Source organism: Xenopus tropicalis, chromosome 8, assembly GCF_000004195.4.
Source record: "Xenopus tropicalis strain Nigerian chromosome 8, UCB_Xtro_10.0, whole genome shotgun sequence".
Classification (NCBI taxonomy): domain Eukaryota; kingdom Metazoa; phylum Chordata; class Amphibia; order Anura; family Pipidae; genus Xenopus; species Xenopus tropicalis.
The window spans coordinates 51,112,109-51,120,880 of NC_030684.2; the positions used below are offsets into that span (position 1 = coordinate 51,112,109).

Here is an 8,772-nt window from a genome sequence, read left to right on the forward strand (position 1 = left end):
TTGGCCCCCCCCCCAAAAAAAATTGCCTTTTAATATGAATGTTGCACAGATTACAAGCTCCATCCTCCCTAAATCATTTACTTTACCCTGGCTCATTCTCCATGTGCCATGGCCTTCCCTCCTTGCTCCCTCCATACCCTGCCGTTAGCCTGTCCTCCGAGCCTCTTCAACCACCCCGTTGTTTCGCCTTCATCCACCCTAACCGTAATGTATGGTTACACTTTAGGGTTAGGATTTGGGGGGAGTTTTGGGGTGAGGAGGACACATAATGCATGCATGAGGGCTGACAGCTTATAGAGGAGGGAGGATGGAGGAGGTCGGAGCCCTGATAACTGGAAGCGAGTGGAACATATCAAACTTTGTGCGTAAGTTTCATGTCCATTTGTCCTAAAAGCTGACATCTCTCATACTGAAAGTAACATGAATGAAATGCAAATTGCTAGAGGATGTTCTAAATGGACATTTGTCTATTGCCAGGTTCTTTTCTTAAGGGTTCTAGAAACAAAACAAAACGTCAATTTGCCATTTTTGAAATTAAAGTATTTTTAAGTTCTCAGAAGTGTACTTTGATAAGTACAGGTATATGAGGAGATGGGCTATTGGTGGCAATGGGGCAGTCGGTTCGGGGACCGCATCAACAAGCCGATGCAGTCCCCGATCCGACAGAATTTTCTAACCTGGCCGACCTTAAGTCTGCTAATAAAATAATTTAAACAGTAATTAAACCCAATAGGATTATTTTGGCTCCAATAAGGATTCATTTTACTGTATCTTAGTTGGGATCAAGTACAAGGTACAGTTTTATTATTAGAGAGAAATAGGAAATCATTTTTAAAAATGTGAATTATTTGATTAAAATGGAGTCTATGGGAGATGGTCTTTTTCGTAATTTGGAACTTTCTGGATAATGGGTTTCCAAATAAGGGGTCTAATACATGTATGTATGTATTATTATGTATTATTATTATGTATTATGTATTATACATGAAATTGTCACTGTATTTATCTGTTTTTCCTGCCATGTGTCGTGGTAGAATTATACATGTAGTTTGCACTGTATTTATCTGCCATGGGTTCTGGGTAGTGATGGGCGAAATGTTTCGCCAGGCATGGATTCGTGGCGAATTTCCGCGTTTCACCATTGGCGGATTGTTTCACGAAACGGATGAAAAAATTTGCCGCGGAAAAATTCGCCGCACGTCCAAAAATTGTCGCCGGCGTAAAAAAAGAATTGTCGTGGGCGTCAAAAGAATAGCCGCGCGACAAAATAATAGCCGCGGGCGACGAAACAATAGCCGCGCGACAAAATAATAGCCGCAGGCGACGAAACAATAGCCGTGCGACAAAATAATAGCCGCGGGAGACGAAACAATAGCCGCGTGCGACGAAACAATAGCCGCACGACAAAACAATAGCCGCACGACAAAACAATAGCCGCGGGCGACAAAACAATAGCCACGGGCGACGAAACAATAGCCGCGCGACAAAATAATAGCTGCGGGCGACTAAACAATAGCCGCACGACAAAATAATAGCCGCGGGCGACAATTTTTTTTTGTCGCACGACATTTTCGCCGGAACAGATTCGCTCATCACTAGTTCTGGGGGGTATAAACTTTGAACAGGCACTTTATATGTCATATATTCTATTGCCATTATGCATGAAAATGGTATTGTGTTTATGCTGCAATTTATTTAGGTAACATTATTAATGGCATCAGAACTGCATATTTTCTACTACCTATATTTTACTATATGTTATTCAGTATTCTAGGGCATTATGCAAACGTTGTTTATTTTACATGTACGGTGGCCATTTTAGTACATAGCTGCCATAAATGCGAGTGTGCCAAGTGTTGTCCTTGTAATTATCATTGTGATGTTGCAGCAGATTGCTGTACTCCTACGCAGAGCTCGCTAGTTGTAACTATCCTCTCCCTCACTTTCAAAGTCACTTGTCATAGAAATATACACCTCTGTCTTCTGCCCACAGCTATGCAACATTCCCCCTCAGGCATCCTTTCTCAGGTATCTACCTTCAACCTTCAACCTCCCTCACGTATCTGCCCTCAACCTTCAATCATCCTCCCTCACGTATCTGCCCTCAACCTTCAATCATCCTCCCTCACGTATCTGCCCTCAACCTTCAATCAACCTCCCTCATGTATCTGCCCTCAACCTTCAATCAACCTCCCTCATGTATCTGCCCTCAACCTTCAATCAACCTCCCTCATGTATCTGCCCTCAACCTTCAATCAACCTCCCTCATGTATCTGCCCTCAACCTTCAATCAACCTCCCTCATGTATCTGCCCTCAACCTTCAATCAACCTCCCTCATGTATCTGCCCTCAACCTTCAATCATCCTCCCTCAGTTATCTTACATGCTCCCTCCCTATATTCATTTTTCACTCAAATTCCTGTTAGCATGCGATTGTAATTATTTAAAGGATGGAAATGTAAGTAAACCTTTATTTAAAAACCCAAAAACTAAATGTAATTAGTCCAATGCCCTTATCTGCAAGTTAATGATTTCATTCACGCTTCTTAATATGTAATTGTATGTATACAAAGGTAAACGATCATCTGAAACAGACCATTAGAAACACAACAAATGTGAATAAAATCATTAATTTGCAGATAAGGACATGGGACTTAAGCATTGGGGTTATTTTTAAATAAAAGTTTAATTACATTTTCGCAGTTTGTATCATTTAATTTGCATGCTAACAGGGATTTGGGCAAAAAAAAAGGAAAGAACAGCTGATAAATTAGGGAGCAGGGAGGATGACTGAGGAAGGATATGCAATGACTGAGGGAGCAAGAAGGATGACTGAGGGAGGATATACAATAACTGAGGGAGCAGGGAGGATGACTGAGGGAGGATATCCAATGACTGAGGGAGCAGGGAGGATGACTGAGGGAGGATATCCAATGACTGAGGGAGGGCTGAGGTGCGACTGAAGATTTGTGTGAAAAGGGACTTTAAAAGCAATGTACAGAGCAATGTAACAGTGCATGGCATACTCGACGTTTGTAGCAAGAATGTCCTGAAATGCCCACTGTATACATGGGTAAAATTTCTTGCAGTGTGTTAATAAAGCCAACAGTAGAGGATATCTTCTAGCATCCCCAAACAAAAACTCACCCACTGCTTATGATTAAGTCCTGTGAATCTGTCACAGTAATTTCCAACTTTTTACAAGAGCTGATTAGGCACATTTAAATTGCATACTGCATTCTGGTTATATGTAATTGCCCAGTGATAACCTGCAGGGGGTCTTGCTTCAGATCTTTCAGCTGTACTCTACAGTATGGGTGTGGCCTAGTAAAAGTGGGCATGGCCTAAAATTTTACTGTGTCACGCTTAGCACGTTACCTGTTTCTTTTTTCAGACCCCCCCCCCCCCCCCCATCATCTGCTACCTATGGTTAGAGTGGCACCCAGGCTTTTTTAAATATCCATAAAAACACAGAAACGTGCCACGTACCATCACATTGTATATTGTCAATATGGTTGCACATATTGGTGTGCCTGTGCCTTAATGCCTATTATTTTTGACTGAGGAGCAAGGTAGAGTGTTCAGTACTGTGGGCCCAAGGGAACCCTGTCATTTGCATATAGCAACAGAAATAAATATAAATGTATTCAATGTACAGAGCATTTGCACCCCCCAAACACACTTTGCATGTAAATGCACTTTGGCCAGACCCTGCCTCACTTGTGGTGGACTCATATTTAAATGTATTGTTCCTTTACTGGATCCATTCTCTGTGTGCAAAAAACAGACATTTCATGGAAACTTGTAGTGTTTGTCAGTATTTTGATTTTCTTTATAGGAGGCACAAAAGCATGGTATTTTCCTTTCAGAAAGCATTTTGTACTTCTATTTTTGCTTCTTTTCTGTCACAAATTCAGCTCTCATGAACTATTGGTTCTAATCATGGTTGATCTGATTGCTTGTTCTCTTGGTAGCAGATAATTCTGAAGCAACAAAAGAGTCAGTTATTTTTAGGAAACTGATATTTATAATTAGTACTATAGAGGGCCCTAGTGTACAGGGAGTGCTGCAGCCAGTTAGACAGTGGGAATGCGCAAGGACAAGCTGTAAGCATTGAAAAGTTATAAATGGGAGCTTGTTTGACTCTGCTTTTGCAGGTATCTCCGTTCCAGTATTAAACTATATAGGACAATTCCTGCAATGTTTGTAGTCCATAAAACAGTTTCCAGGGCCATGAGCTCAGGGACAGCTTCTGATTCATGTGCTTCCAGCATTAAGAACCTATGGGGCCCAAGCAAGATGCTCTGGGGAAGCTGATCCTTATGGTGTCAAACAGTCTTCTTAAGCTGTATTTGTTCCTTAATGCTGTCCATAGCCTTAAGCCTTCAGGAGCCCTTGAATTGTATTCTGCTATACTAGGGCAGTTAGCAAATGCAAATGGATTTAAAGTAAAGCTATGGGTTGGTTTATTGTGTGCTAGAAAAATAATGTAGGTATGGGCAGTTGCTGGTAGCAGCCATTCTCTGTTAGGTATAATGAATTACTATACAGAAGCAACTTTAATAGCAGTTCTCACGCATATCTATAATTACATACACAAAGAGAGGTTAACTTAAGCCTCACACTTAACTGCCTATTACAATGAACGTGTATGGGAAGAACCATTTACTGGAGATTATTGATGGAGTATCATGAATCAATGATAATAAGCTTGAATAGCTATAAAACTTCTGCTTTATACAGTAGGGGTCATTAAATAGGTGGGAGCAGTGTACAAAGTTGCTATGCCAAAGTAACTGTCCAACTGGCGGCCCATGGCCCCCCCTATCTGTCTGGCTGCTGTGACTATTTACCATTGTGTAAGCTTTATATTGTATCCATACTGAGATTAACTGGCCCCCTGTATTGTTCACAACTCGGATTCATGCTGTAAACCCCTGTATTGGTTACACCTTTAAGACCCTGTATTCTTCACACCTTTAGTTCCTTTATTGTTCACACACACACCTGTAATCCCATGTATTGTTCACATCTTTTAGTCCCTGAATTGTTTACAACATTGTTCACCTGTTTACACCTCAGACAGACTGTAGGAGCAGTGCCAGCATTGTGTCACTGTATGTACTGGCTGCCCTATGCTGCCTGTGTGTGCTATACTCTGCCTGCCCTATGCTGCCTGTGTGTGCCATACTCTGCCTGCCCTATGTTGCTTGTGTATGTCGTACTCTGCCTGCCCTACCCTGCTTGTGTGTGCCATACTCTGCCTGCCCTACCCTACTTGTGTGTGCCATACTCTGCCTGACCTATGCTGCTTGTGTATGTCATACTCTGCCTGCCCTACCCTGCCTGTGTGTGCAGGGTACACACACTCTGCGTACTCTGCCTGCCCTATGCTGCTTGTGTATGTCGTGCTCTGCCTGCCCTACCCTGCTTGTGTGTGCCATACTCTGCCTGCCCTACCCTACTTGTGTGTGCCATACTCTGCCTGCCCTACACTGCCTGTGTGTGCCATACTCTGCCAGCCCTATGCTGCCTGTGTGTGTCGTACTCTGCCTGCCCTACCCTGCCTGTATGTGCCATACTCTGCCTGCCCTATGCTGCCTGTGTGTGCTATACTGTGCCTGCCCTATGCTGCCTGTGGGAGTTGAACCTGACAAGAGTTTGTTCTGGGAGTTTGTTAGCATTTGGAAATAGTCATTAGGTGATCCTTAAGGTGTGTAATTTTGTGCTGGGGGTTGCTGTCCTATGTACAGGGGAGGCATAAGGATTTAAGTGTATGTCCTAATATGACATAATAAACTTCTTTCACTTATTAAGGTATGATATCCCCACAGTGAGCACCAACCATTTGTGTTTTTGCTGCGCTACCACCATTAATGTGGGTATGGTCTTAAAAGCTCTTGTGATAACATGGGTGTGGTTTGAAGTGGGTGGCCAGCATGGATGTAGGTTAAGTGAAGAGGGCTAACTACCAGGAATTCTCTTGTGCAGCATTTATAGCTACTAACTGCCTCATGATAGAAGGTAACTGTTGGGTTCTGCAGGCATGGAATGTGTTTCCTGTAAGGAAGAAGCTAAAGCTGCTGTACAAGAGGTTTTTGCATTTATTGGCCTTCTCTTGGTCAATATTCCTTCTCTGTATAGTCTTACTTGTAGGTATGAGGGGCAGCTCAGTCACACTGCTTTGCCTATGCAGAGGTGAACTTTAATCACTTCTTATCTCACACGAACAACAGCATCCCTAGTGGTCAAAAATAGATTGTGCTTTGGCAATAGCTATCTATTAAGGTTTTGATCAGTTACAGCCATCAGAAAACAGAAAACTTAGGCCACTTTGCATTGCATTTGATTTTCTAAATAACTAGACCACCCCATGTATATTCTTGTTATTGTTATACCAATGGGCCCAGGGCAAGGAACTCAATGGTAGCCCCCTGCAGGCATCCCAATAAATTTGGGATAGTTCTACACTTAAGCATATGAACTAGAATATAAGGCTGGCAATAAAGAGATGGTCTATGTTTAGCTAAGTAAAATTGGAACTAACAGCCATGGGAGGCGATAAGCCATAAAAACAAAATGGGAAAGCAAAATAAAATGTATAGATATCATATACAGTAACAGGTTGTACTCTTCCAGTAAATTAAAATGAGGGGTCTGCTGTTTCAGGGGGGTGCTTCAGTCACAAATAAAACCAGATCAAATGTCTGATGGTGGACCCTGAGCAAATGCCTCTTTGTCCCATAAATTAAAACACCACTGTTTAGTGAGTAGGGAGTTGTTTCTCTATTGGGGTTCATTGACAAAGAATCAAGACGCTATACATTTTCCAGGGTTCTTTAGGGTGGGCCAAAGAATTAATGGTAATTGGCCATAAAATATCCTTCAGTACAAAGTAATACATTGTATATTGTATATGTTGTTTAATTATTAAAAGATCATTTTTAAATTACTCAAGGGACTATGACTATGACTATGTCAGAATCCTGTTGTACATAGGTCATGTTACTGTATCAGTGGAAAATTGTTCCAGTTGAGTCACCTAATACATGTACTCTAACATATTTATACCATGCACCATCAGAGACCTGTGTGTTGCTTTTTTTATTACATTGTGGTCCGGTTGTGCAGAATGTTCCTGCCCTACGCGCTGAGGTGCAAAGCTCACTTAATACTCACACTGAATCACTTCATTACCTTTTATTCAGATGGCCTAATATCACTTATCCTGGGCAAATTAAATTGAGGGTGCAATCGATATGTACAAATTAAGGATGTAGAAAATCAAGGCCTCCGATAATTAATGTTAAAAGCAAATCTTGGCAGGAAAATCTATTCATTTAGGACTTCCAGAATTTGAAAAAAGGTTCAAATGTGCAGCAGCAGAATAAATCAGTCTGTATTCATAGTTGTGTAAGGAGGCAGGGAGGATGATTTATCCCTTACAAGGAGACAATGTATGCTTCATGTTTCATTGCAGCAAAATGAAGTGTGTTGACAGTTTTCTAATAATAAAACCGGCGATATTCCCTGTTCTGCTGGAATAAAACAATAGTCACTCATTGTTGTGATCCCTGGAATTACATTTACTCAGTGAGTGCTTTATAAACACACTGGAAAATAATATTATATTTCTTAAAATCCTCACAGATGGCAAATTAACCCATTGGAAGCACAGCTATGGCGGGGGGATTTGGATTTTATTGATGAGCTCCCTATGCAGGGCATTTAATAACGCTGAAGCACTCACCCTTGTACGTGCTGAATCTCTGTCTCTTGGCAGACTTTGCAAGATTTCACTTCAATCATTCCAGCCTGTGAACATCAATCTCAATAACCGCAAGAGGCCCAGTCCCCATGATATTAGCAGCAGTAATGCTTCCAGGTCAGTGGCATAGAACGGCCTTTACATTTTCTGCCAACGGTCCCCTGGCTCTCTTGCGTTCAACTGAAAGGAGTTGGTGTACATAATGGAGACGTGTCATAAACCTTCCAAATCACTGTTCTGCATGTCCACCGAAGGACCAGATTAAGATTTACTGGACAATGACGCTTTAAATCCGTTAAACTGATCTAGCCAATTAGGACTCACTAACGACCTATATATGACCTGTGGTTGGATCAGCTTCACTGCTCTCGCTATTAAATAAAGTGTTCTTCAAGGCTCTCACTATTAAATAAAGTGTTCTTCAATGCTCTCACTATTAAATAACATGCAGCCTGAGATTCCAAATGCTGCTTAAAGTGACTGCAATGCTATACAATCTAATGGACTAAGATGGCAATGCCTACATTTAAATGTTTTTATTTGCTATTGCTAAACGTATCTGAATCATGCATATCATTCTATGTAATAAATAAGTACTGTCGGACTGCAACCCATACCCGGGATGTAGCCTGCCAAGGTTTCCAGCCAACACAAGGGCAACATTGTATGGAGTTGCTTTTTTAAGGGTAAGTAATATCAGGTGCAAAGTGAACTCTTGATTTTGTAGCCCTAAGCCACCAATCAGGTTGCTTTCATACAGGAGCCTAGTAAATGCTACAGAGAATGCTGTGAGTTACAAGCAACTGGTATGTACTGGGCACTTTATATTATATAACCCCTGCAGCCGTCCCAGTTGTCTGCATATCTAGAGTGTGAGATAGTTAGCAACATAAATACACATCCCTCTGCATTATTTTCCAATATTTTTCAGCCAGTAAGAAGTATTAGGAAAATGCCTAACTCTCAGTAGGAACCATTTATGAATGAAGGTGTGTGTTCCCCAC

General features: G+C 41.6%; 1 protein-coding gene across 1 annotated transcript in view; it reads right to left on the minus strand.

Moving 5' to 3' along the window:
* The window catches only part of gucy2f (guanylate cyclase 2F, retinal), a 52,020-nt gene extending 43,671 nt beyond the window's left edge, over positions 1-8,349 (minus strand). The window contains exon 1 of the mRNA XM_002931816.5: positions 7,751-8,349. The gene's annotated coding sequence lies outside the window, so the exon portion shown is untranslated. The remainder of the gene's footprint in view (positions 1-7,750) is intronic.
* Between the last annotated feature and the right edge of the window lie 423 nt (positions 8,350-8,772).